The sequence below is a fragment of the Pelodiscus sinensis genome, chromosome 19 (assembly GCF_052426305.1).
Source record: "Pelodiscus sinensis isolate ZL-2025 chromosome 19, ASM5242630v1, whole genome shotgun sequence".
In the NCBI taxonomy this organism is placed as follows: Eukaryota; Metazoa; Chordata; order Testudines; family Trionychidae; genus Pelodiscus; species Pelodiscus sinensis.
In genome coordinates, this window is record NC_143070.1 from 32035294 (window position 1) to 32060976 (window position 25683).

The 25683-nt window shown below is 47.9% G+C and overlaps 1 pseudogene across 1 annotated transcript; it reads right to left on the bottom strand.

Moving 5' to 3' along the window:
* Positions 1–856: 856 nt before the first annotated feature.
* On the bottom strand, positions 857–9141 carry LOC149523030 (uncharacterized; annotated as a pseudogene). Its single transcript, XR_016347410.1, has 4 exons — positions 6873–9141; positions 6266–6310; positions 4020–4327; positions 857–3951 (listed from the first exon to the last, which is right to left on the bottom strand). The product of XR_016347410.1 is annotated as an uncharacterized LOC149523030 (transcript).
* Between the last annotated feature and the right edge of the window lie 16542 nt (positions 9142–25683).

A 25683-nucleotide genomic window follows, 5' to 3' on the forward strand; every position in this document is an offset into this window, starting at 1 on the left:
CTAGTGCAGAGTCAGGTCAGCACACTTTTGTTTCCACCCTAGAACCTAAGGAGATCCACAAAATCCACTAATTCTGGAACTCCGGGAAAGTAAATCTGGCCTATGGGAAGTCCTGAACCTCAGTCCTCCCTGTCTCTTCCCCATACCCTGTGAATGCCAGAAGAGTGAGGTGTCTCAGTTGGGGGCCACATCTTTGAGGGCTGGGGCTTTGCGGAGGAGTTTTTTCCTTCTCACTTGTGTGTTCTCCAACTGACTTTTCTGTGGGTTAGTGGCCCTCAATGCAAAAAAGGTTCTCCACCCCTGCAATAAATAAAAATATTGATTTTTTTAATGTATTGAACATAAATATTTTACTTAATTTAAAATAAAGTTTGATCAACTAACATGAGAAAGTTAAAAGGTTTAATCTCTTTAATAATTTAAATGCAACTCCCCAGATGCAGCCCTAGCAAAATGGCTTGACTAATTATGTAATTAACAGTGAGTTTCCATGAGCAACAGTAACCTACAGAAGGTTTGGAGAGGGTGGGGCCAGGTCTGGTCACTGCTGAGGGAATCCACTCAGAGAAAATTGCTCAAAACCAGGACTGCTTACAGCCCTTGACTGTAGACCTTTCCGAAATAGGCCACAAACCAGTCACACTGAGCACTTCATCGGCCAGTCCAGCCCACAAGAAGCCTCATGAGCAAAACCCCTCAGATACCCCAGCTCTTCCTGTTCCACAATCAGCCCTGGGCTTATACACAGGTGAGGGGTTATAGAGCCCAATCTCTCCAACCCAGAACAGATCCACCCTGTTCCAAAGAACCAGCCATGAATCCCTGGTCAATTTATACTTTAGATCATACCCACAAGATCACAGTGGACCAATCCTTTAGAATCTAAAGGTTTATTAATAAAAGAAAGAAAAGGTTGAGAGTAAGGTTGTTAAGGAGAATACATTATATACATCAATCAACAAGTTCTTGATGCAGGATCTTAGCGGAGAGGTTACAAACTGCTAGCATAAAAGTCTCTGGCATACATCGTATGTCAAGATGGGTCAGCAATCCTTCCCGTGTCTCTGTCCTTAGGAAAGCTGCATCTGGGATAAGAAACAAGACTGAAGACAAGATGGAGCCCCCTCTCATGGCATTTGATATTCATTTCTGGTGTCTCCCAAGCTGGAGCTAATCACATGGTCAAGTGACCTGTCTGTTTCATATGCCAGCAACCACTGTGGCCTGGCTGCTTTGCAGCTTTCCACATGCATTCCCCAGGTGTGTACTAGCCACCCGGAGAGCCATTGTCCTTGGAGCTGTACTGATTATCACAGTCACTCATTGGACATTCCTTCCTCATGACAGGCAGTCCATACACAGCATCAGCATAGACCATAGTCATAACTCCCCATGAAAATTCCAAACAAGTACATGAATACCTTACATAGAATCAGCACAATATCAGCTTTTGTTTGACACCTTACATGGCCCACTTTTACCAAATTTGGGGCAAACAGTTCCCTGTGATGACAGCAGCGATCTCTATGCTCACCTTAAAATCCAATAATGTGACAGGGGCATCAAGAAAGGGTTGGGGTCTTGAGAAATATTCTGGGATACAGAAACAGGAAGGTGTCTGGCCAGGGGTAAGGTGCAGTATGTGGCCAGGAGAGAGGGTACAAGAAAAAAGGAGGGTGTCAGAGCAAGCTGGGGGTGCTAACTGCTGGGGGAAAGGGAATTGAGGAGATTGGGAGGCAGTGTCTGGGGAATGACAGAAAATATTACCTGGTTTTGGGCCCACTTGAAGCAACATCTCCAGCCACACTGTCCCGGTCACCCTGGAGGAAGGCTTTGCTGCTGCAGCAGCCACACAGACCAGGACCAGCCCCGAATACCGGAGGCACCACTACTGCACCCATTCAGTCCAGGGCTGGAGGTGTTGCTGCTGTAGCCATGCAGCCCAGGACCAGCCCCAGAGGCACTCTGACATGGCCATGTGGCCCTGAAGGCCAGTAGTGCAGTGGCAGCAGTGCCTCTAATGGTGGTCTCAGGTTGTGTGGCAAAGACTCAGCCTAGGGCTGCCTCCTTTCTAGTGGCTACATAGCACGAAGAGGGGGTGGGGCTACGCTCCTTCCCCCTCAGCACATCCTCATTTGGAGGTGGGGCCTGGCACTGCCTTGTTGACAGGATCAAAGCCTTAGGTAGGCTGGATTCTGCCAACAGAGAAAATTTTGCTCACCACCACTATAGGGTTTCTCACCTGTGTGGGTTCAACTATATACAACAAGGCTTGAACTCTCGCTACAGCATATCTCAAAGTCAGAGCAATTGAAGGATTTCTCTCCTGTGCGAGTTCTCTTATGGATAACAAGGTGTTACCTCTGACTGCAGCATTTCCTACAGTCAGAACAGCTGAATGGTTTCTCGCATGTGGGTTTTCCTATGTCTAAGAAGGTGTGCCCTGTCACTGAAGCTTTTCCCACAGTCAGAGCAGCTGAAGGGTTTCTCTCCTGTGTGGGTTCTCCTATGGCTAACAAAATTTGACCTGTCACTGAAGCTTTTCCCACAGTCAGAGCAGCTGAAGGGTTTCTCTCCTGTGTGGGCTCTCCTATGGCTAACAAGGTGTGAGCTCCGACTAAAGCTTTTCCCACAGTCAGAGCAGCTGAAGGGTTTCTCTCCTGCGTGGGCTCTCTTATGGCTAACAAGGTGTGACCTGTCACTGAAGCTTTTCCCACAGTCAGAGCAGCTGAAGGGTTTCTCTCCTGTGTGGACTCTCCTATGGATAACAAGGTTTGACCTCTGACTGAAGCTTTTCCCACAGTCAGAGCAGCTGAAGGGTTTCTCTCCTGTGTGGGCTCTCCTATGGCTAACAAGGGTTGAGGACTGACTAAAGCTTTTCCCACAGTCAGAGCAACTGAAGGGTTTCTCTCCTGTGTGAGCTCTCCTATGGAGAACAAGGGTTGAGGACTGACTAAAGCTTTTCCCACAGTCAGAGCAGCTGAAGGGTTTCTCTCCTGTGTGGGCTCTCCTATGGATAACAAGGTGTGAGCTCCGACTGAAGCTTTTCCCACAGTCAGAGCAGCTGAAGGGTTTCTCTCCTGTGTGGACTCTTCTATGGGTAACAAGGTCTGAGCTCCAAATGAAGCTTTTCCCACAGTCAGAGCAGCTGAAGGGTTTTTCTCCTGTGTGGGTTCTCCTATGGCTAGCAAAGTTTGACCTGTCACTGAAGCTTTTCCCACAGTCAGAGCAGCTGAAGGGTTTCTCTCCTGCGTGGGCTCTCTTATGGCTAACAAGGTGTGACCTGTCACTGAAGCTTTTCCCACAGTCAGAGCAGCTGAAGGGTTTCTCTCCTGTGTGGACTCTCCTATGGATAACAAGGTTTGACCTCTGACTGAAGCTTTTCCCACAGTCAGAGCAGCTGAAGGGTTTCTCTCCTGTGTGGGCTCTCCTATGGCTAACAAGGGTTGAGGACTGACTAAAGCTTTTCCCACAGTCAGAGCAACTGAAGGGTTTCTCTCCTGTGTGGGCTCTCCTATGGATAACAAGGTGTGAGCTCCGACTGAAGCTTTTCCCACAGTCAGAGCAGCTGAAGGGTTTCTCTCCTGTGTGGACTCTTCTATGGGTAACAAGGGTTGAGCTCCAAATGAAGCTTTTCCCACAGTCAGAGCAGCTGAAGGGTTTCTCTCCTGTGTGGGCTCTTTCATGTTTGATAAGAGTTGCACAGTCACTGTAAGCACAAGGTGAATGTTGATGGGGGATTTCCTTTTGAACAGTTTCTGTGTTTGTTTTCAACCTTCTGCTCCTGTGTCTGGATTTATCCTGTTCTGCTCCTGGATGGTTTCCCTGCTGCCTTTGTAGGCTATGCTGACTCTCACAAGTCTCTCCTTGCTCAGGACTCTGAGAAACATGCCCTTCAGATCTTCCCACTAACACCCCACATGGGCATGATGGTGAGAACCACAATGAGACCTTGGTTGTGGGAAGAGCAGCACCAGTATTATGTCACTGAACCTCCTCTCACACAGGACCCAGGATTACTGGGGCAGATACTGCTGATATTGGGGGTTCTGGCAATGAAAGACCCTGAACCAAACCCAACCCAGCTGCTCCAGAGCCCAGGGGACAAGGGGACAGGAATCCTCACCCAGCCAGCTCACAGCCTCATAATTCTCCCGCATTACATTCCTGTAGAGGGCTCTCTGGCCCGGGTCTAGCAGAGCCCATTCCTCCTCAGAGAAATACACAGCCACCTCCTCGAAGCTCACCGGCTCCGCCACAGCCATTTCCTGTCCCTGGCTCTGCAGGCGGGGGGCTGAGCTGGAGTCAGACATGGGTGTTCTGTAACCTGGCAGGGGGAGAAGGGGAATTGGAGATATTTCAGAAGGGGCTTTAATCCTTTCCACACCCCAATTCTGTCCAGACTCTGTTCTTGGTAAAAAAAATGCTGGATTCTGCAGTTTTGGGTAAACGTTGAGTCTAGCTATTCTATAAACTCCACACACGAGTTAGATCCGAAAGCCGTATTTATTTCTCTCAATACCTGGCTTGAGTTACATTACTTTGCTTGCAACAATGGGATTCAGTTCTCAGCACCCAGTATTTCTGCTAACAAGCCACATATTCATCTGCCTGAACATGGACATAGGTTTAATTTAATTTGGGTTGCTGTATTTATAATCCTTAGTCTTCATACATTGATTTGCAGCCCAAACTTGGGATCTCTCATCTGACACAGACTTTATAAATCCTCTCCATAACAGAGAGGAAGGGAAGTTAATATGAGCATTCTAATGCATATTATTAAACATGTGTGCCAAGAGTGTTTGCAGGATGAGGCCTTAAAATTCATGGATTCATGGCATCAGAAGATATCCTTAGCCATGAAGTCTGTCCCCTCTGCGGCACAAGCCATTACACTTAGCCCAGCTACCCAGGCACAAAGCTATTTCCCCACAGCATGTTTTCTAGAAAGTTGCCTAGTGTTGATTTGAAGACATAAAGAGATGGAGAACTTTGCTCATTTGTTTCAGCAGCTAATCCTCTTACCCATCAAATAGTTATGCCTTCTCTCTAGCCTCAAACTCTCCGGATGCAGCTTTCAGTTATTGACTCTCACTGAACTGTATCCACCAGACCAGGGGTGGGCAATTCATTTTGATTGGGGGAGGGGAAGGGCACTCCAAGATTTTGGAAAGTGGTTGAGAGCTGCACTCTTCCAAGACATCAAGCAGGAAATACAGCGTATGGGATGGACATTGCAAGAAGAAGGGAGCTTTGGGTAAGGGGTTGGGATGCAGGAGGGAAAGAGGGATCTGGGAAGGAGTTTGGGTGAAGGAGGTAGGTGTGATCTAGGGCACTGGATTAACCAACTACTCATAAGATATTTAAAGTAAAGTTAATTTAGAGAAGCAACTAAGTGGAAAAATAAGGGGATGAGGGTTACTTGGATGCAGGAAAGGAACAAAGAGTTTGGGTAAGTGGAGTGGGAGGCAGGAGTGGGGGGCAGAGAACTAGAAGGGGAAGGGAGAGGTTGCGGTGCCAGAGGCAGGCTTTGGCCAGGAGACTTACCTAAGTGACTCCCGACCAGCAGCCAAGCACCTCTCTGAGGCAGAAGGGAGCCTGCTCAACCCTCAAACTGGCTATGGGGCCACGTGGGTGTGTGAATAAATATGAGCCGGAGGGGAGGGGGCACGGTGCTTCCTTTCTGGCCAGAAACCAGCAAATGAGATTGTCCTCGTAGTGGAAGCAATGCCTGTAGCCTTCCCGCTTCATCTCCGGTGAAGTGGCTTGCAGGTGGGAAGTGGCAAGCATGGAACTAGCCCATGGCTCGCCAAGCATCAGTGGGCTGCGTCCAATTGCCTGGCGAGCTAGATAGGCTGTATTTTGCCCAGGCCTGCACTAGACTGAAGAGCCCTTGCGTATCCAGAAGTTTCTCACCATAAACAAACTGATACCATGGAAGCCAATCAGCTCTCAGCCTATTTATTGTTTGAAACCAACCCCATATTGAAACTGACTGAGCAGTGAAATCTGAGCCTGAAGGTGCCGTCCGTTGTGTGCTTTAACTTCACCCCTTTAGCATCACACCTTGTAGATCAGGGTTTCTCAAAGTGTCTGCAGGTCCCAATGCAGTGCCCCTGGGGCTCCTCACTTGATCAGTAGGTGAGATTTAGGGCTGTGTGCACCGTGGTCACTGGGTTTGGTTGGTAACTTCAATGACAATCCCATGAAGATATTTTCACAGGAATTTTCTCATTTAAAAAATCTCCACCTGCAAACTCACCTTGTCTAAAAGCTTCCAGGGATTTTCCTCTTGCTCTTGGAGTGTCTGGTGGGGAAAGGATAACAGAGGTGAGATTCCAAGCTCTCCTCTTTATAACAACGTCCCCACGCTGAACTCTGCATTTCACTTGTATCAGAGACCAGACAGACACACACTAAAGTGCTTAGTATGAAAAGGTCTGAAACCTTCCATGTCCTCTCTCGCTTGGGCACCTCCCAGCAATGGAACCAACATCTCTGCAGCCTCATCCCCGCCCCAGGAGACACAAACTGAAAGTGAGATTTACTTTTCCCTCCTCATCCCCTCCCACCTGGTTTCTCTCAGTCACTAACCACCTCTTGTCATAACCTAGAGCTGCGCTGGGCGAAGACGTTGTCATGACATTAACTTTACCTATTTGGATCCCTTGACACCAACGGGAGGCTCAGAGTTTGCAAACCCCTGGCTCTATGTCGGTCTGTTTGCTCAGTGCCTCTAAGGAGAGCAGCATGATGGGGCCGTCATTCTCCATATGGGTATTGAGGCAGGGGAAGGTTGGCTTCAGAGGTCAGATTCAATAGTTTCTAATAGTTAAACAACTTTCCCCTACTCCATCCCTTCTAGGTACCTTTGAATTCCCTCAGAGTCTCTGACAGCGCAATCATTTTCTGGGAGAAAGCATTGACTTGTTCTTCCAGTTCAGGGGAAATCTCTTCTGGTAGCTGGAACTGCCCCGTCTCACACCTGGACAGAAACAATTCCATGCGATTCTATTTCATTTACTGCTGATAAGTTCTGGTTAGTGAGTCTCAGCTCTAACAGGCCTGGAGTTAGAATCCTCCAATTTTCCCACCCTGAGAGCAGGGGCAACACAGTCCATGGCTGTGCAACCTTCCCCTGAAAGGTCCCACTGCTGTTCTTCACCTCTGGCCCAGAGAGACCAGCTGGGGACAAAAGTGAAATTGAGTTTCAATGGCCAATTCACTCTTTGGCCTCCAGGCGATGAGGGACAGGATGTTCCCAGGTGAAGGGCTGCAGGAATCTGCCCACTAGGAACCAGACTGAGACACCAGCTTCTCTCTCCCCTGCTCCTTCCACACAGGTCTCTAAACATCCCTCAGGTAAGAAAGACTCTGGGTCCCTGCTGCCCCGGTCTAAATGGCTGTGTCTAGACTGGCAAGTTTTTCCGGAAAATCAGTTGTTTTTCCGGAAAAACTTGCCAGCTGTCTACACTGGCCGCTTGAATTTCCGCAAAAGCACTGACGATCTCATGTTAGATTGTCAGTGCTTTTCCGGAAATACTATGCTGCTCCCGTTTGGGCAAAAGGCCATAGATTCCGTGACCTAATGGGGCTTTGCCATCTCTAATAGCTCTGTGCCTGTGACTCTGCAAAGCACAACAGTCACTCGCATGGCAGCAATGCACACGCCGAGTTACACCCAGATCGGATGGCAGGACCTCAGCACTTGTGCCTGCATAGTGGGTCTCCCTAGCTGAGGAGCAGAAGTTATGAGGGGTGGAGAGGGAAGCTGTGAGGAGATGGGGGCAGGGCGAGAGGGGGAAAGAAGAGGGAAGCAGGTGTCCAGTTTGGGACTGGAAGCCCCTGGCCCAACAGGCTCCTGGAGATGCCAGGCAAAGCCACTGGCCCAGGCTGTTGAACACCCAGTTTGCGGCTCCACAGGCTCCCTACCAGCCTGAGTGGGCATATCTGGCTCTTAGCATTTGAGCAACTGGGGGCAGGAGGAGGGGATCAGCTGGGCCAAGGCAGAACAAGAACCACTCTTGGGCAGCATGGTGAACAGGGCTGGCCACTGACCAGGCTCCCTAACTTTAATCCAAGCCCCTTCCCTTCTGCCCCCCCTCGCACCCAGTTCCTCCAGTGCCTGGCTAGAACGGCTGCCCCACTGCCAGCCCTGCTGCTTGGCATGGTGCAGTCATGGGGCCAAGGGCAGGGGAATCCTCAGTGTGGAGAGCAGCTGGGGGCTGGATGGGGGGCCTGGAGTGCAGGGGGCAGGAGAGAGGGATGGACCAGGGGATGTCTGGCTCAGGGGTGGAGTCACAGCTTCTCCCAGGATCCCCTCAGTGTATTGTTCCCAGCATGGTATATCAATTGGGGGACATATTAATGTGGCTTGGGGTTTTTTTGGGGGGGAGGAGAGGTGTCTTTCAACTGTGTTTTCAACTACAGGGTTTCATGTTGATAAGCTAAATTTCAGAAAACTGAAGACGTCCCTGACAGCGATAACAACCGTGAATAAATTGTACCAAAACACCAACACTGAGCCTGCCACTTGCAGAACCTAGTTTCATTTATAGATGTGGTACAAGAATAAAATGACCCCTAAGAAAAGATGGCCAGGCCCACTTTTGCCAGATGCTAAGCACTATAAATTAAAATTGAACACTTAGCAATTGGAGCAAAAATGGTGGAAGCAGAATGCAAGCCACAGTTCATTTGGCCATGCCAGAAAGGATGGAACTCTGTGTTCATGGCTGTGGAGAGAATTTGGTGCATACTGAATGAACAAGAAAGGTCCATGAGAAATGTGTTCCCAGGACTCCAAATTTAGTATGCAAGAAGCAGTTCTTCGCGTTATGCTTTTCTTTTTGTTAATTCCCCCCGCTGATCATTCTGTATTTTTATTAACATTACGTATTGGCTGTTCAAAAGGCTGAATCTAGCAGAGCTGGTTTTATTGGCAGAATATGCCATGGTTATGGGCCCAGTGGTGAAGGCACTAAATAGTCTCCAAGCAGAGACAAGCACACTAAAGGAATGGATGCTGCATAAATTATACCAGCTTCAGGGCATAGCCGAGTTTGTTGTTTTTTAAGTTTATCCTGTACAGGCGAATGGTCTGGTAGCACTTTATAGACAACAAACCTTATAGATGGTGTCACAAGCTTTCGTGGGCACAGCCCACTTCTTCAGATGACTGGAGTTTTGAGTTTAGGATGTGCAGAGCCAAAATAAATAGGTCTGCAGATCCTAAACTCAAAACTCCAGTCATCTGAAGAAGTGGGCTGTGCCCACAAAAGCTTATGATACCATCTAATGTTTTGTTTTCTATAAAGTGCTACCAGACCATTTGTTGTTTTTTATGCTTAAATTATACTTGATGGGTTCAAAACTGGAAAGAAACATGATGCCCTCTTGAGGCCACTGGTAGATAGATTCCAGTGCACCATTCAGAAATGTTTTGGTGAAATAATTGAGGACCTGGAGCTAATAGCAACGGACATCTTGATGCCAAATATTAGGACCACTTGGAACATGCATTAAACTGGGATTAGAAAAGGTAAGACTGTCATTTTAGACAAATTAAACTACAAAGAAGCTTGATGGGTATTTGGCGTCTTCAGGAGAGTCTGTGGATCTGCTGCACTCTTTTCCTAGTATTAGGAAGCTGTGCACGAGGGCCAACAGACCTCTGTCTCCATCAGCTGCCTGTGAGAGATTCTTCTGTGTGATGGACTCATATTTTTTCATAGAAGAGCAAGGATTGGTAATTTTGAGAAAAAAATGCTCCCATGGCTGAACAAACATTTTGGAAATTAATCATTACAATGGAAAAAAGCACACCGTGAATGTGAACAAAATAAATACATTTCTGTAATCTGACTTGTATTTAATTTGGTCCCTCTTCATCTTTATAAATGAAGGTAGTGACTATCGTTAAATTCCATCATTGAAAAATGTATAGTATAGGTGTGCATATAATATAGAATTATAGTGTGTGTGTGTGAGAGAGAGAGAGCGAGAGAGAGAGAGACCTGCAATAACTTGGGTGGTTAAGCATAGGGTTCCATAGGACAACTAATTTTTATTTTTTAATACTTAAGTACAATTAAGATAAGATACTTTCATACTTTCACTGAAGTAGTTTTACATAAGATTACTTTGATTTTTATTTACTTACATAAAATAAATGTACTTTGAGTTGCATTGCGCAGAGTAATTACAGTACATTTGCACAGAGCACAACAATGACTATGGGTTGCAGAGACAGGAGAGCAATTCTATGAGTCCCGGTAATAAGACAAGAGAAATGTTCTGAGACTCTGTCCTGTCTTTAGCTCCCTTTTTACATTGTAAACACCTTTAATGCCGCTCGAGTGGGCCGGGCAAAGTGCGGGGGAGGGGGGTCTGCAGCCTCCTGGGCCTGCTCAGTGCCTCCCAGGTGAATAACTACACACTGCACCATAATAACTTGAATTCAGGAACCAATCCTTGCAACAAACGTCAGTGCCAACTCTGCCCACATATATACACCAGCAACACCATCACAGGACCCAACCAGATCAGCCATACTGTCACTGGTACATTCTCCTGCACATCCACCAACGTAATATATGCCATCATGTGCCAACAATGACCCACTGCTATATACATCAGCCAAACTGGACAGTCCCTACGTAAAAGAATTAATGGACACAAATCTGATATTAGGAATGGCAACATACAAAAACCTGTAGGGGAACACTTCAATCTTCCTGGACACACAATTGCAGATCTAAAGGTAGCCATCCTGCAGCAAAAAAACTTCAGGACTAGACTTCAAAGAGAAACTGCTGAGCTACAGTTCATCTTTAAGTTTGACACAATCAGCTCTGGATTAAACAAAGACTGTGAATGGCTCGCTAACTAGAAAAGCAGCTTCTGCTCTCTTGGAATTCACACCTCCAGATCAGCTGCTAGAAGTGGCCTCATCCTCCTTGATTGGATCCACCTCCTCATCTCCAGCCTGATTCTGGCCTGCATATTTATACCTGCCTCTGGATATTTCCACTACATGCATCTGACGAAGTGGGTCTTTGCCCAGGAAAGCTTATGCTCCTACGCCGCAGTTAGTCTATAAGGTGCCACAGGACTCCTCGTCGCTTTTCCAGGTGAATAAGGGATTAAAATAAATGTTGAAGCAAATAAAAAGGCCCCTGGCCAGGGCCACTCTCTGACTCGCACCTCATGCCCCTGGGGAAGCTGCTTTAACCCCCCTGCCTCCCACGCTGGGGCTTTGCTCTCTGTGTTGCAGAGTTTACCTGGCGCCCCGCCCCCCACCAGACCTGAGTCTGCCCAGACCCCACCCTAGCCCCGTCCCCCGCATCTCACAGCGCGTGCGGGAAGAGAGAGAGGCTGCAGGAGAAGTGCTGCGCACGCGCAGTGCCCAGACACTGGCACAATCTCTCAGGTGAGCATCCTCCCTCCGCGCGCTGCCCGGCACCAACCAGACGCGCTGGGCAGAAGCCGGGACTGGCCCACGTGGGCATCTCTCGGCCCCGCCCCCGCAACAAAGGGCCGGTCCCAGCGCCCCGCGCGCGCACCCGCCGCAGCCTCCCCCCCGCCCGCGCAGCCACGTGGGGCCCAGAGCGAACCCTGCAACCCCAGCAGCGCGCGCCGGCACCGCCCACCTCGGGACCCCCCGCTCCCAGCCCGGCAGGGAGGGAATCCCCCGGGTCGCTCCACGCGCTGCAAAAGCCCCGCCCACCTGCGAGCCGGCCCGGGCTCCGAGAAGCGGAAGTAGCCTCTGGCCGGGGGGCGTGGCCAAGCAGCGCCCGGTCTGAGCTAAGCCCTGGCGCTGGAGTCTGAGCGGAGTCACGGACCTGCTGCGCATGCGCGGTCTGACGGGCCGCCCCGTTCTACTCCGCCGCGGTCGGGTTTTCGGCGGGTCCCGCCCATCGCTCCGCGCGCGGGCAGAGAAAGGGACCAGACTGCGCCGCGGTTACTGCGCATGCGCCGCGCTCCCTGAGCCGGGAGCCGTTACTCGCTGCTGGGTAGGGGAGGGAGCTGGGGGGAGGGGCTGCGACCCGCCGTCCTGCGCTGCTGGTGGGTCCGGTGTATAGGCAAAAAGTGAAACCGCTCCGTTTTTGTGACGGTCACAGTTTCTGTCAAACAAACATGACATTCGGTACAACTGCTCAGGAATTGCTACCTTTGCTGGCTGGTTGCAAATTCAGAGGAACTGTGTTTTTTGGTAGAAAAATCTCTCAATTTGCTACCTCCTGTCTAACGGACTCAGGGGTCACAAATTCAGAGGAACTGTGTTTTTTGGCAGAAAAATCTCTCAATTTGCTACCTCCTGTCTAACGGACTCAGGGGTCACAAATTCAGAGGGACTGTGTTTTTTGGCAGAAAAATCTCTCAATTTGCTACCTCCTGTCTAACGGACTCAGGGGTCACAAATTCAGAGGAACTGTGTTTTTTGGTAGAAAAATCTCTCAATTTGCTACCTCCTGTCTAACGGACTCAGGGGTCACAAATTCAGAGGAACTGTGTTTTTTGGTAGAAAAATCTCTCAATTTGCTACCTCCTGTCTAACGGACTCAGGGGTCACAAATTCAGAGGAACTGTGTTTTTTGGTAGAAAAATCTCTCAATTTGCTACCTCCTGTCTAACGGACTCAGGGGGTCACAAATTCAGAGGAACTGTGTTTTTTGGCAGAAAAATCTCTCAATTTGCTACCTCCTGTCTAACGGACTCAGGGGTCACAAATTCAGAGGGACTGTGTTTTTTGGCAGAAAAATCTCTCAATTTGCTACCTCCTGTCTAACGGACTCAGGGGTCACAAATTCAGAGGGACTGTGTTTTTTGGCAGAAAAATCTCTCAATTTGCTACCTCCTGTCTAACGGACTCAGGGGTCACAAATTCAGAGGGACTGTGTTTTTTGGCAGAAAAATCTCTCAATTTGCTACCTCCTGTCTAACGGACTCAGGGGTCACAAATTCAGAGGAACTGTGTTTTTTGGCAGAAAAATCTCTCAATTTGCTACCTCCTGTCTAACGGACTCAGGGGTCACAAATTCAGAGGAACTGTGTTTTTTGGCAGAAAAATCTCTCAATTTGCTACCTCCTGTCTAACGGACTCAGGGGTCACAAATTCAGAGGGACTGTGTTTTTTGGTAGAAAAATCTCTCAATTTGCTACCTCCTGTCTAACGGACTCAGGGGTCACAAATTCAGAGGAACTGTGTTTTTTGGCAGAAAAATCTCTCAATTTGCTACCTCCTGTCTAACGGACTCAGGGGTCACAAATTCAGAGGGACTGTGTTTTTTGGCAGAAAAATCTCTCAATTTGCTACCTCCTGTCTAACGGACTCAGGGGTCACAAATTCAGAGGAACTGTGTTTTTTGGCAGAAAAATCTCTCAATTTGCTACCTCCTGTCTAACGGACTCAGGGGTCACAAATTCAGAGGAACTGTGTTTTTTGGCAGAAAAATCTCTCAATTTGCTACCTCCTGTCTAACGGACTCAGGGGTCACAAATTCAGAGGGACTGTGTTTTTTGGCAGAAAAATCTCTCAATTTGCTACCTCCTGTCTAACGGACTCAGGGGTCACAAATTCAGAGGGACTGTGTTTTTTGGCAGAAAAATCTCTCAATTTGCTACCTCCTGTCTAACGGACTCAGGGGTCACAAATTCAGAGGGACTGTGTTTTTTGGCAGAAAAATCTCTCAATTTGCTACCTCCTGTCTAACGGACTCAGGGGTCACAAATTCAGAGGAACTGTGTTTTTTGGCAGAAAAATCTCTCAATTTGCTACCTCCTGTCTAACGGACTCAGGGGTCACAAATTCAGAGGGACTGTGTTTTTTGGTAGAAAAATCTCTCAATTTGCTACCTCCTGTCTAACGGACTCAGGGGTCACAAATTCAGAGGAACTGTGTTTTTTGGCAGAAAAATCTCTCAATTTGCTACCTCCTGTCTAACGGACTCAGGGGTCACAAATTCAGAGGGACTGTGTTTTTTGGCAGAAAAATCTCTCAATTTGCTACCTCCTGTCTAACGGACTCAGGGGTCACAAATTCAGAGGAACTGTGTTTTTTGGTAGAAAAATCTCTCAATTTGCTACCTCCTGTCTAACGGACTCAGGGGTCACAAATTCAGAGGAACTGTGTTTTTTGGCAGAAAAATCTCTCAATTTGCTACCTCCTGTCTAACGGACTCAGGGGTCACAAATTCAGAGGGACTGTGTTTTTTGGCAGAAAAATCTCTCAATTTGCTACCTCCTGTCTAACGGACTCAGGGGTCACAAATTCAGAGGGACTGTGTTTTTTGGCAGAAAAATCTCTCAATTTGCTACCTCCTGTCTAACGGACTCAGGGGTCACAAATTCAGAGGGACTGTGTTTTTTGGCAGAAAAATCTCTCAATTTGCTACCTCCTGTCTAACGGACTCAGGGGTCACAAATTCAGAGGAACTGTGTTTTTTGGCAGAAAAATCTCTCAATTTGCTACCTCCTGTCTAACGGACTCAGGGGTCACAAATTCAGAGGGACTGTGTTTTTTGGTAGAAAAATCTCTCAATTTGCTACCTCCTGTCTAACGGACTCAGGGGTCACAAATTCAGAGGAACTGTGTTTTTTGGCAGAAAAATCTCTCAATTTGCTACCTCCTGTCTAACGGACTCAGGGGTCACAAATTCAGAGGAACTGTGTTTTTTGGCAGAAAAATCTCTCAATTTGCTACCTCCTGTCTAACGGACTCAGGGGTCACAAATTCAGAGGAACTGTGTTTTTTGGTAGAAAAATCTCTCAATTTGCTACCTCCTGTCTAACGGACTCAGGGGTCACAAATTCAGAGGAACTGTGTTTTTTGGCAGAAAAATCTCTCAATTTGCTACCTCCTGTCTAACGGACTCAGGGGTCACAAATTCAGAGGGACTGTGTTTTTTGGCAGAAAAATCTCTCAATTTGCTACCTCCTGTCTAACGGACTCAGGGGTCACAAATTCAGAGGAACTGTGTTTTTTGGCAGAAAAATCTCTCAATTTGCTACCTCCTGTCTAACGGACTCAGGGGTCACAAATTCAGAGGGACTGTGTTTTTTGGCAGAAAAATCTCTCAATTTGCTACCTCCTGTCTAACGGACTCAGGGGTCACAAATTCAGAGGAACTGTGTTTTTTGGTAGAAAAATCTCTCAATTTGCTACCTCCTGTCTAACGGACTCAGGGGTCACAAATTCAGAGGAACTGTGTTTTTTGGCAGAAAAATCTCTCAATTTGCTACCTCCTGTCTAACGGACTCAGGGGTCACAAATTCAGAGGGACTGTGTTTTTTGGCAGAAAAATCTCTCAATTTGCTACCTCCTGTCTAACGGACTCAGGGGTCACAAATTCAGAGGGACTGTGTTTTTTGGCAGAAAAATCTCTCAATTTGCTACCTCCTGTCTAACGGACTCAGGGGTCACAAATTCAGAGGGACTGTGTTTTTTGGCAGAAAAATCTCTCAATTTGCTACCTCCTGTCTAACGGACTCAGGGGTCACAAATTCAGAGGAACTGTGTTTTTTGGCAGAAAAATCTCTCAATTTGCTACCTCCTGTCTAACGGACTCAGGGGTCACAAATTCAGAGGAACTGTGTTTTTTGGCAGAAAAATCTCTCAATTTGCTACCTCCTGTCTAACGGACTCAGGGGTCACAAATTCAGAGGGACTGTGTTTTTTGGTAGAAAAATCTCTCAATTTGCTACCTCCTGTCTAACGGACTCAGGGGTCACAAATTCAGAGGGACTGTGTTTTTTGGCAGAAAAATCTCTCAATTTGCTACCTCCTGTCTAACGGACTCAGGGGGTCACAAATTCAGAGGGACTGTGTTTTTTGGTAGAAAAATCTCTCAATTTGCTACCTCCTGTCTAACGGACTCAGGGGTCACAAATTCAGAGGGACTGTGTTTTTTGGCAGAAAAATCTCTCAATTTGCTACCTCCTGTCTAACGGACTCAGGGGTCACAAATTCAGAGGGACTGTGTTTTTTGGCAGAAAAATCTCTCAATTTGCTACCTCCTGTCTAACGGACTCAGGGGTCACAAATTCAGAGGAACTGTGTTTTTTGGCAGAAAAATCTCTCAATTTGCTACCTCCTGTCTAACGGACTCAGGGGTCACAAATTCAGAGGGACTGTGTTTTTTGGTAGAAAAATCTCTCAATTTGCTACCTCCTGTCTAACGGACTCAGGGGTCACAAATTCAGAGGAACTGTGTTTTTTGGCAGAAAAATCTCTCAATTTGCTACCTCCTGTCTAACGGACTCAGGGGTCACAAATTCAGAGGGACTGTGTTTTTTGGTAGAAAAATCTCTCAATTTGCTACCTCCTGTCTAACGGACTCAGGGGTCACAAATTCAGAGGAACTGTGTTTTTTGGCAGAAAAATCTCTCAATTTGCTACCTCCTGTCTAACGGACTCAGGGGTCACAAATTCAGAGGGACTGTGTTTTTTGGTAGAAAAATCTCTCAATTTGCTACCTCCTGTCTAACGGACTCAGGGGTCACAAATTCAGAGGAACTGTGTTTTTTGGCAGAAAAATCTCTCAATTTGCTACCTCCTGTCTAACGGACTCAGGGGGTCACAAATTCAGAGGGACTGTGTTTTTTGGTAGAAAAATCTCTCAATTTGCTACCTCCTGTCTAACGGACTCAGGGGTCACAAATTCAGAGGAACTGTGTTTTTTGGCAGAAAAATCTCTCAATTTGCTACCTCCTGTCTAACGGACTCAGGGGTCACAAATTCAGAGGGACTGTGTTTTTTGGCAGAAAAATCTCTCAATTTGCTACCTCCTTGCTAACGGACTCAGGGGATGCTGGTGTTTTGCCTTCGGCGGGGGCCTTTTGCTCCTGGTCCATGGGTCACAAATTCAGAGGAACTGGGGTTTTTGGTCCTCAAAACATTTCCCTCAAAACATTTCCCTGAGAATTGTTCAAAACAGGAAATAGTTAGTGAATTTGAAAATAGGAAAATCAACCCATATAACAGTGAGTTCAATTAGAAAATATGAGATGAATATTGCATACGTATAAGCAAGGTCAAACAATATTAACATGGCCTGATTGTCAAGCCACTGACAATACAGACATACATTAAGTTAAGGACCATGCACAATTCTCCAGAATTGATGTGTGACCAAAAAAGGATGTATCCCATCAATGATGATCTAATGTTTTTTGAGAGTGCTATTACCTAGAACCTTGGTTATAGTCATTGCTTGACAAATAAGAGAAAACATGACTTGACAGACAGAAAAGGGACTGGCCACCACAAGAAAAAAATGTACTTAAAGCTAATAAATTCCGAGTAATAATAAGAACAGTATTTGCAAATACATTAGTAATAAAATATGCTCCCTGTTATCAATGCATGCATTATAATCTTCAACTTTCTACCCTATTTTTCCATGTCTTCTCCCATTTGCTCCAGAAGCTACCCTATAAAATGCTGCCTCCTAACCCCTAAAACTCATAGTTCATAAAGCAGATGAATGAACAATAAAACAGTTCTGTATGAATATTGGACAAGTAAACGTACCTTCCATAATGATGTGTGTAGTACAGGAAAGTTTTTGCGTGTTGAAAATATATGTGGAACAGATACTGTAGAAAAAGTATTATGGATGTGAATTAAAAGAAATAAGTAGAACACTTGGGGTGTGTCTAGACTACAGGGTTTTGTCGACAAAAGTGGACTTTTGTCAACAAAACTATACCTGCGTCCACACTGCCTTTGAGTTATGTCAACATATGTAAACACCATTCTATGAGGAATAATGTCTTTTATCGACAGAGTTCTGTCGACAGAAGGCATTATTACATCTACACTGTCCTTTGCGTCCACACTGTTATGTCGACAAAGCGTCTTGCTTTGTTGACAGAACTGGATGTAGTCTAGACGCTCTTTGTCGACAGAAGCTTTGTCGACAGTATCTGTCGACAAAAATTCTGTTGACAAAACCCTGTAGTCTAGTCATACCCGTACATATGACTATGACTTGATACTCAATACTGCATTTAAAGAATCAGTTAACAAAAATGTTAATTGTCAAAAATAATATATTGTAACTAGATTATAGAGAAAATTGTATATCACTGTAATGGATGTGAGGTTCTGCACAAAATTGGTCCCTGTTACAGATATAGTACTGGGGTGAGCTTAGCAATTCTATCAATTCTACACAGCCATTAATTCGAACTAATTAATTCGAACTAGGCGTTAGTCCTTGTAGAATGAGGTTTATCTAGTTCGAATAAGCGCTCCGCTAGTTCTAATTAAGTTCGACCTAGCGGATCGCGTGTGTAGCGCCTCTCTGAGTTAATTCGAATTAACGTCTCTTAGTTAGGGTACGTCTACACTACAAAGTTATTTCTAAGTCCTTCTTCACACTTAATTTTCCCAGAGAGAAGGTCAGTGTTCTTGTGCAAATACTCAAGGCCGGATAAGAAAAGGGGCAAGATTTTCTGAAAGGGGGGATGATTTGGAGCAAAATATTGCCAATCTAGACACTGCTACATTTTTTTATATTTTTATTAGAACCGTGAAAAGCTCAAAGGAAAATAAAAATGCACTAGAAGGCACACGGTGGGATATCACAGTGTATGAGGAATGCAAGGGAAGTTATTTCTGTTCATCACAAGTCACAGGCCCCATCTCAGGACCTGGCTGTAGTGCGGACATGATGTGGCTCAGACACGTGCTCTGTCACTGGAAAAATCCTCTCATGTTGCAGCTGTACTCTTGACTGGGGGAATCTCAATACACTAGGACTACTGCCCAGTGTCCCCCTGAATGAAACTGGCTCCAGATGGTTCCAGCTCCACCCCATGACTCATCTCCAGTTTCACTGTTCCTTAGAAATGATTCTAATCTGCGTCTAGTTCACATGGATGATTGTCTGGCCACCCTGGCTCTGGTTGTTGCAGCTTTGAATACAGCACAAGTCTGCTCTGTGGCCTGCTTCTGTGACTCTGCTACGAACACTGACATGCTTCCTGTGCTGATTTTGTGGCACCTGTGTCTCTGGCCCTGCTCAGATCCACAGCTCAGCTCTGAGAAATGCTCTATGTAGGGTTCCCAGGTGTACAGTTTTGAACACACAGGCAGTCAGTCCATTATTTTAACTTTCTATTTTCGAAAAAAATTTATAAAGTATTATTGATTCAATAGCACTGTCTTCAGCATGTGATCAGGACGATGGAATGTCCAGTGTGACATAATGGGAAGTGTGCACAGTATTGGTGAAAACATCTGGCAAGACTAGCTCTATGCTAAGCTGGGGCCAAATGTGTCTGAACAAGGGTAATTAAGCACACACAGAGCACAGGAAACTAAGAGCATCCTTGCTCCCTGATTAGCCTGACCACCCTATTAATGTGGATAGCCTAGACGATTGGACTCTAACCGTTTTTCAAGGGGACTGTCAGTATCAAGGCAATGATTTCAGATTCAACCCTCTACTTTCTGTTGGTGTTGTGAAATAGCCAAGCCAAACACCACAACGGAGTTTTATTAAGGGAAATACAATGGCACTGTGGCAGCAGGCACAGTAACACAGATGGGTCTGGACCCTCGCCTGTTATCAAGGCTTGGTATTGTGGACAGTGGACTGGTGAGGTGGTGGGAAGTGAAGGGGGGATGTGCAGTGGGGGAGATAGATCTATGGGTGTCAGTGCACTGTGAAGCGTGGAGGGTCTGAGGAGCACTGCAGTTGTGCTGGTGGGAATATGGGGGGAACTGAACAGTTAATGAATATGGGCGGGGGATTATGGGAGGGCACAGGGCATAGCGATCTGTGGGAGGGCAATAGGCATAGTAATTTGTGGGGGTCTCTGGGTGCTGTGGCATTGGGTCTAGGGGGTTAGAGGGGTGCTAGGCAGGGTAGCACAGTGTGGCATGGGCCTGCCCACAATAAGAAGAAGCATGATGGCATCAGCTCAGTGCCAGGAGGGCTACTGTATGTCAGTTTGTAAGCAGTGCCCTTGTACGAGGCTGGGTGGAGCAGGGCTGGACCTGCGGTGATATAATAATAAAAATTAGCAGTAGGGGTATATTACCGACCACCTGACCAGGACAGCGATACTGACATTGAAATGCTGAGGGAGATTAGAGAGGCTACCAAAATAAAGAACTCTATAATAATGGGTGATTCTAATTACCCCCATATTGACTGGATACATGTCACCTCAGGAAGAGAAGTGGAGATCAAATTTCTCAATGGCATGAATGACTGCTTCTTGGAGCAGGTGGTGCAGGAACCCACAAGGGGAGAGGCAATTCTCGATTTAGTCCTGCGTGGAGTGCAGGATCAGGTCCAGGATATAACCGTTACAGGACCGCTTGGGAATAGTGACCATAATATAATAACATTCAACATTCCTGTGGTGGGAAGAACACCTCAGCAGTCCAGCACCCTGGCATTTAATTTCAAAAAGGGGAATTATGCAAAAATGAGGAGGTTAGTTAAACAGAAATTAAAAGGCACAGTGACTAGAGCCAAATCCCTGAAAGCTGCATGGAAACTTTTTAAAGACACCATAATAGAGGCTCAACTTAAATGTCTACCCCAAATTAAAAAACATAGCAAGAGACCTAAAAAGGAGTCACCGTGGCTTAACCACCATGTAAAAGAAGCAGTGAGGGACAAAAAGGTATCTTTTAAAAAGTGGCAGTCCAATCCCAGTGAGATAAATAGAAAAGAACAGAAACACTGTCAAATCAAGTGTAAACATGTAATAAGAAAAGCAAAAAAAGATTTTGAGGAACAGCTAGCCAAAAACTCAAAAAGAAATAACAAAATGTTTTTTAAGTACATTAGAAGCAGGAAGCCTGCTAAAAAGCCTGTGGGTCCCCTAGATGATCAAGCTATAAAAGGAGCAATCAAGGATGATAAAGCCATTGCGGAGAAACTAAATGATTTCTTTGCTTCAGTCTTCACGGCTGAGGACATTGGGGAGATTCCTGAATCTGCACCGTCCTTTGTGGGTGATGAATCTAAGGAACTGTCCCGGATTGAAGTGTTATTAGAGGAGGTTTTGGAACAAATAGAAAAACTTAATGTTAACAAATCTCCGGGACCGGATGGCATTCATCCAAGGGTTCTAAAAGAACTTAAATGGGAAATTGCTGAGCTATGATCTGTGGTTTGTAACCTATCCTTTAAATCGGCTTCCGTACCTAATGACTGGAAGGTAGCCAACGTGACACCAATATTTAAAAAGGGCTCTAGAGGCGATCCTGGCAATTACAGACCGGTAAGTCTAACTTCAGTACCAGGCAAACTAGTCGAAACAATAGTAAAGAATAAAATTGTGAAGCATGCAGAAGAACATAATTTGTTGGACAAAAGTCAACATGGTTTCTGTAAAGGGAAATCCTGTCTTACTAATCTATTAGTGTTCTTTGAAGGGGTTAACAAACATGCGGACAAGGGGATCCAGTAGATATAGTATACTTGGATTATAGTATACTTGTGTAAATTACATGGCCATGGGATAAGAGGGAAGGTCCTTTCTTGGATTGAGAACTGGTTAAAAGACAGGAAACAAAGACAGGTAGGAATAAATGGTAAATTTTCAGATTGGAGAGGGGTAACTAATGGTGTATCCCAAGGGTCAGTCCTGGGACCAATCCTTTTCAATTTATTCATAAATGATCTGGAGAAAGGGGTAAGCAGTGAGGTAGTAAAGTTTGCAGATGATACCAAACTGTTTAGGATAGTCAAGTCAGAAGCAGACTGTGAGGGACTCCAAGAAGATCTCACCAAACTGAGTGATTGGGCAACAAAATGGCAAATGAAATTTAATGTGGATAAGTGTAAAGTAATGCACATCGGGGAAAATAACCCCAACTATACGTACAGTATGACGGGGGCTAATTTGGCTACGACAAATCAGGAAAGAGATCTTGGAGTTATCGTGGACAGTTCTATGACAACTTCCACAGATAGTGCAGCGGCAGTCAAAAAGGCAAATAGGCTGCTAGAAATTATTAGGAAAGGGATAGAAAATAAGACCCAGAATATCTTACTGCCCCTGTATAAAACTATGGTACGCCCACATCTTGAATACTGTGTACAGATGTGGTCTCCTCACCTAAAAAAAGATATTTTGGCCTTGGAAAGGGTTCAGAAAAGGGCAACTAAAATGATTAGGGGTTTGGAACGAGTCCCATATGAGGGGAGGCTAAAGAGACTGGGACTTTTCAGTTTAGAAAAAGAGGAGACTGAGGGGGGATATGATAGAGGTCTATAAAATCATGAGTGGTGTGGAGAGGGCCGATAAAGAAAAGTTATTTATTAGTTCCCATAATAGAAGAACTAGAGGACACCAAATGAAATTAATGGGTAGCAGGTTTAAAACTAATAAAAGGAAGTTCTTCACACAGCGTGTTGTCAACCTGTGGAACTCCTTGCCAGAGGAGGCTGTGAAGGCTAGGACTATAATAGAGTTTAAAGAGAAGCTGGATAAATTCATGGAGGTTAGGTCCATAAAAGGCTATTAGCCAGGGGATAAAATGGTGTCCTTGGCCTCTGGTTGTCAGAGGCTGGAGAGGGATGGCAGGAGACAAATCGCTTGATCATTGTCTTCGGTCCACCCTCTCTGGGGCACCTGGTGCTGGCCAGTCGGTAGACAGGATACTGGGCTAGATGGACCTTTGGTCTGACCCAGTACGTCCGTTCTTATGTTCTTATGTTCTTATGATATGACACATTGACCCTGGACAGACAGTCGCTATGAGGCAGTGGTCACCAACCAGTAGATAGGGATATACTGGTAGATCTTGTATCCTCTGTCAGGTGATCATGACTGGTGTGGGCAAGAGGATATCAAGTGCCAGCACTTAAATGCCCCTCCCCCCACTGCTGTGGATGTCCTGCACTTTGCCTTGCAGCTGATACCACGCCTGGGAGTCTGCTGCTTTGTGTGCATGGCAGGGGAGGAAAAAGAGGGGTGCTGATGTCAGGGTTCAACATATACCATTCTGTATCCTTTCAACACAGGACCAGGGATGGAGTTTTCTTGCTGCTTTAGGTAGTGTTACAGGGCAAGGCCATGGGTGAGCCTGCCTTAGGCACACTCCACCACCATCTAGGAGTCACCAGCAGTGACAAAATGGAGCATACATCACTAACTCCTACCCCTGGCATGAACCCAGTCCTGTATCCAAGCCCTTATCATTGCTCTGAGCACCCATGCATCCAAATACCCTGCCAAAGCCTGCACCTAGAACACCACAGTAAATGCATGCTCCAAGAGCTGATCAGAGCCCTTCTCACACTCCAGATCCCTTAAGCAAAGACCAGAGCATGTGCACCCAACCGTCTGTCCCAGGCTGATGAAAGAGACTGAGGATGGGCAAGAGAGGGAGGATAGAGGGTGCAGGATCTGGGACTTGGAGAAGGGGTAAGAAGGAAGCGGGAAAAGGGTATTTATATATAAGGTACATATTGGATTGCACTTTCAAAATGTTGGAGCCCCCTGCTCTGAGTTCTCTGACCCATGTCCCCATTGACTACGGGAGGAATCACTAAAATTTCACTTGGCCATGTTGGCGAGGAGTCCTGTGGCACCTTATAGACGAACTGAAGATAGTGCCACAGGACTCCTCAACGATTCTTCATATTCAGACTAACACAGCTACCCCTCCGATACTTGCCCATGTTTGGTGATGAGGATCTGGGACGGAGTTTGGGTGCATGAGGGGTGCTTGCTAGGGGGAGTTTGGGGGACAGGTGTGGGATCTGCCATGGGTCAGGGGATTGCAGTACAGGAGAGGGTGTGGATGGGAGGGACTTTATCATATCAGCATAGTACACAAGAGAAAGGAGATGCAGTGACTTCTGATAGAGAAACAAAGAGAAAACTATTAAATACTAAAAAAGTGAGAGGCAGAGTTTGAGACAGGAACTGTCTGTACAATATTTCACACTTGTACACGTACAGAGGAACGGTGGTGTCTAAGCATTGACCGTCTAGGAATTGGGAGGCCTGTGCCTTTAAGAACTCAAGCCCAGGAGCCCGCCCCCTGCTCCGGGGCTGACAGGCAGAGTCCAGGGAAAATAAAGAAAAAAAAGACTTTGCCCCTGGAAAACTGATATTTACAAGGACATCAGGTGGCTTGTCCTGCTGGGTGACTGTTCCCACCTCTCCCCCTCCCTAAAAGGGGGTTTTGTTCGTGCACAGGGTCTGGCAGTGTCCCCCAGCCCGGGGTTAACCAAGGCTACCACCCCCCACCCCTCCGATTTTTCAAATTTCGCCCCTCTTCTGCAGCTAAAAAAAGAAGATTGATGCCTCCAGCCGGTAAATTTCTGCCCCATGCTCAGAACCAGACACTACCCCCCTGCAATTTGCCCCCCTTCATCATTTTAAACACCTCCGAAGAGGAGGAAGCAAATCTGAGGAGGCAGTGAGGGCAGAGAGAGGGCAGCGGCTACAGCGAGGGACACTGAGTTTGCTCAGTTCGAGTGCGCATGCTCAGTGCACCCAAAGTAGCAAATTCGGAGAAGTTAGTGTTTTGCTCGCTACACCGGCGCTGGGTATCGGGGCGCGCCCGCTGGGGTCAGGGAGGGGGCGGGTCCGGCTGGACAATGCCCCCCCCCCCCCGGCTCTTGGCGCTTCCTCGCGCTGGTCTGGCTGGGTGGTGCCGGGGCATTTCTCGTAACCCGGGGGCGAACCCGCAGCCACGTGGGGCCCACCCGGGTCCCTGCAGCCTCAGCCCCGACCGGCCGCGGCGCTACAGCTGGTCACGTGTCACCTCCCTCACGCGCGGGGGGGCTCTGCCCCCGAACCCCCCCTTGTTACCCGCGCGGAGGAGATCCAGGGGCTTCGCTGCTCCCCCAGCTCAGAAACATTCCCCCGCCCGCTCCGCAGCCCCGCCCCCGGCACCCACAGCCCCGCCCCTTCAGCCCCCCCGCCCGCTCCACAGCCCCGCCCCCCGGCACCCACAGCCCCGCCCCTTCAGCCCCTTCCCGCCCGCTCCACAGCCCCGCCCCCCGGCACCCACAGCCCCGCCCCTTCAGCCCCTTCCCGCCCGCTCCACAGCCCCGCCCCCCGGCACCCACAGCCCCGCCCCTTCAGCCCCCCCGCCCGCTCCACAGCCCCGCCCCCCGGCACCCACAGCCCCGCCCCTTCAGCCCCCCCGCCCGCTCCACAGCCCCGCCCCTCGGCACCCACAGCCCCGCCCCTTCAGCCCCTTCCCGCCCGCTCCACAGCCCCGCCCCTTCAGCCCCCCCGCCCGCTCCACAGCCCCGCCCCTCGGCACCCACAGCCCCGCCCCTTCAGCCCCTTCCCGCCCGCTCCACAGCCCCGCCCCCCGGCACCCACAGCCCCGCCCCTTCAGCCCCTTCCCGCCCGCTCCACAGCCCCGCCCCCCGGCACTCACAGCCCCGCCCCTTCAGCCCCTTCCCGCCCGCTCCACAGCCCCGCCCCCCGGCACCCACAGCCCCGCCCCTTCAGCCCCTTCCCGCCCGCTCCACAGCCCCGCCCCCCGGCACCCACAGCCCCGCCCCTTCAGCCCCTTCCCGCCCGCTCCACAGCCCCGCCCGCCGGCACCCACAGCCCCGCCCCTTCAGCCCCCCGCCCCGCCCCTCTTCCCGGCAAGTCCCTGGTTGCTCCGCCCGGCGTCCCCGGCTCCTCGCGCTGCATCCCCCCCCCCCGGCGGGCCATGGCTCCAGCTCCCCTGCC